The sequence below is a fragment of the Mus caroli genome, chromosome 1 (genome assembly GCF_900094665.2).
Source record: "Mus caroli chromosome 1, CAROLI_EIJ_v1.1, whole genome shotgun sequence".
Classification (NCBI taxonomy): Eukaryota; Metazoa; Chordata; class Mammalia; order Rodentia; family Muridae; genus Mus; species Mus caroli.
Genome location: NC_034570.1, coordinates 5,613,631 through 5,616,815, shown reverse-complemented (window position 1 = coordinate 5,616,815; position 3,185 = coordinate 5,613,631). Strand labels below are relative to the sequence as shown.

At 36.8% G+C, this 3,185-nt stretch overlaps 1 non-coding gene across 1 annotated transcript; it reads right to left on the bottom strand.

The window, feature by feature from the left end:
• Window positions 1-208: 208 nt before the first annotated feature.
• Window positions 209-311, bottom strand: LOC115032365. The gene has a single exon (XR_003838045.1). It is a non-coding gene; the product is annotated as a U6 spliceosomal RNA (small nuclear RNA).
• Window positions 312-3,185: the final 2,874 nt, after the last annotated feature.

The window sequence follows — 3,185 nt, the reverse complement described above, 5'->3', positions numbered from 1 at the left end:
GCATGCTCTTTGGTTATTGGTTCAGACTCTGTCAGCCCCTATTGGCCAAGGTTAGATGACACTGTAGGTTTTCTTATGGTGTCCTTCATCCATCTGGCTTCTTCAATTCCTCCTACCCATCTCCCACAAGATTCTCAGAGCTCTGCCTAATGTTTGGCTGTGTGTCTCTGCATCTGTTTCCTTCAGCTGCTGGGTAAAGCCTTTCAGAGAAAATAAGGAATGTTTCATGAATTTGCATGACATCCTTGTGCAGGGGCCATGCTAATCTCTGTATCATTCAATTTTAGCATATGTGCTGTAGAAGTGTGCACTCTAGAATTTTTTGTTCCTCCAGATGGATTTTGCTTTTGCTTAGATGTGATTATGTATTTCTGTGCTAAGAAAATTTACATTTGACATTATATGTTGTAAGGATGTTATTTTTATTTTTTAATATTATAACATGGTCATCAGTCTATAGGGTCAAGTGTTAGTCAAGGTTATAGTTTAAAAGTGACTTAGTTGGATGTCAAGATGCCAAGGGCTGGAGTTGTAATGGTGGTAATTGTTAACTTTAAAGAATCCTAAATCATCTGGGGGATGGTTATCAGGCCATGCCTATGGGGGATTATCATGATTTTATTTGAAATTTAACTTAATTTAATTGCTTATCTTGTTTATCTGCTAGCTGAAATCGTATACTAAATAAGTGGGGAAGGGTAACTGCACAACATGCATGTGTTCATTGCTCTGGTAACTTTATACATATGACCAACTTCGTTTCTGTTGACGTGACTTCCTGGATGATGGACTTTAAGTTGAACTTTGAGCTAAAATAAACTCTTCTTTAAGTTTATTTGATCAGATCAACAGAAAATAGAGCTAAGATATAAGCTAAAAGGATATTTTTATTCTTTCATTATATCTTACTAAAAGAAAATACCATGCATTTTCTCTGTGTGCTGCCTTTGTATTTTTTTAAGCCATTCCTACCCATTCTAGTTTCATTTGAAATGTCTCCCAAGGCCTCTGTTGGGAAAGATGCAGTCCTGAGTAACGGTTCACTGAGAAAAGACAGAACCTTGAAGAAATGGGGACAACAGGAAAAAGTTCAGTTATTGGAGGTATGTCCTTAGCTTGGTTGCAGGCCCCTGGTGTTTCTTCACCTTCCCTCTTGAGCAGATTTCTCCTGGCATGCTCTGTAAGCACTGGGGAAGCCATGACTTGTGCTAGAAGCATAGTCAGGCATCACAGATGGAAACTTCTAAAACAGAGAGAAAACAGACTTTTCTGTAAACACTGAATATTTGGTGTGTTTCTATACAGCAATGGGCAGGTAACGGCTAGAAGCTCTTTGTAACAAGCTGTGAGAAGTGCACTATATAAGTCTGTAATGTGAAAGTGTCACAAAATGTGGTGGTTTGTGAGTCTCTTACTCACTTTTTTGAAAACCGTCTACTAAAATTTTCCTTAAAATTTCTTTACCGGTAAATTGAGGGAAAATGATACTTTGAGTGAACATTGCAAGTTTAAGATGCCTTTTCCGTGTTTTGTAATTTTCAGTATAAAAATGTTCCTATCTACACTTTTCTTGCAAATTTTTATTTTTTATTATCTAATGATAGAGGTTTTAATGCTTTTAAAGAGTTTAATGTTAACATTTGCATGTTAAACTCTCATTCTATAATAATGCTAGATTGCCTTATTGTTTTCAAAAATCATATTCCTGGTGATTAACTAGAAAGATAACCATAACACCAGAAAATGAAAACAATTTTTTCCTTTATTCCTCTTTCCACAACTTTTTTTAAAAGTTACTTTAAACCGAGGGCTTATGTTTAGCTTTGAACATAAGGAAGGGCATACTTTTATTACCAGAGACATGGAGCTGAGGATAGAAAACAAAGCCCATTAAAACAACACTCTCTGTATGAGTTACTTTTGAACTGCCTTGATAAAGCACCATGACCAGGAAGGGTTTATCTGAGCTTACAGCCCCAGAGGGATAGAGTTCATCACGGCCACAGTGTAGAAGTGTGGAGCAGGCAGGCATAGTTTCTGTAGGAACAAGCTGAGAACTCACATCTTGAACCACAAGCAAGAATCCAAGAGGGTCACCTCCAAATGGCAGATCTTTAAATTACATGATCCCAGTGACCTTCTTCCTCCAGCACAACCATCCCTTCTAAACTTACCCAAGCAGTACAATCAATCGAGGACCAAGAGTTCAAAGGCCCGAGACTATGGTAAGCATCTCATTCAAACCATCATGGCCTCTAATTTCCCCATGTATCTTATTTTTATCCCCAGAACTCTCTTTCTGTTTCAGCATGTAAAACACGAGGTTCAGGTGCCATTGTTCCTCTGTTTTTTTCCCATGAGAATTCCTTGTCTGTATAAAAATTTACATATGTATATATATATATTTAATTCCCAAGGTTAACCAGATACTGGCGGAAGCCTTACAGTCTTTCTGTAAGAAGTATAGACTGCTGTCTATACTTGCAATATTAGTTAGGCTGACATTTTGTTCCTGCTTTTGTTTTTGTGAGATGTGGACATCTGTATATACTTAAGCTTGATGTTTTTTTCATAATATTATCCTTCAAAGAATTTCTCCACTTCATAAATCATTAAAGTTAGCATAATATCACAGTCACATTTTTACATGTGTGCAGATCAATAAACATTCTATGTTTCTTTCCTAATGTTAGTGAATTCATTCTTTTTGAAATTTTTATTTAATTTTTCAAAAAATTTAGTGTTTTACTTGATTAGTTTTATTGATTGCCATGATTTTTGGCATTTTCCATTGCACTTGCCTTTATTTTGTTAGCAATATCCTCCTCCTCCTCCTCTTCCTCCTCTTCCTCCTCTTCCTTCTCCTCCTTCTTCTTTTGGTTTTTCTTTTCTTTTATTAAATGTTTTCTTTATTTACATTTCAAATGTTATTCCCTTTCCCAGTTTCCCCATTGAAAATATCCTATCCTCTCCTCCCTCCCCTTGCTATCATCTGTTATTTCAGATGAATTTGCAGCCTAGAGCCCCCCCCTCCCCCTTGCAGATTCCAAGATGTCTTTCCAGACTAGAACCCAGACATGTGAGCCGCTGGCTGGCTGCAACAGCTATTAATGACTGTTTTTTATTTCTTTAGGGGATATGAGACTGTTTAGATCGTTAACCTGATCCTGATTTAACTTTGGTAT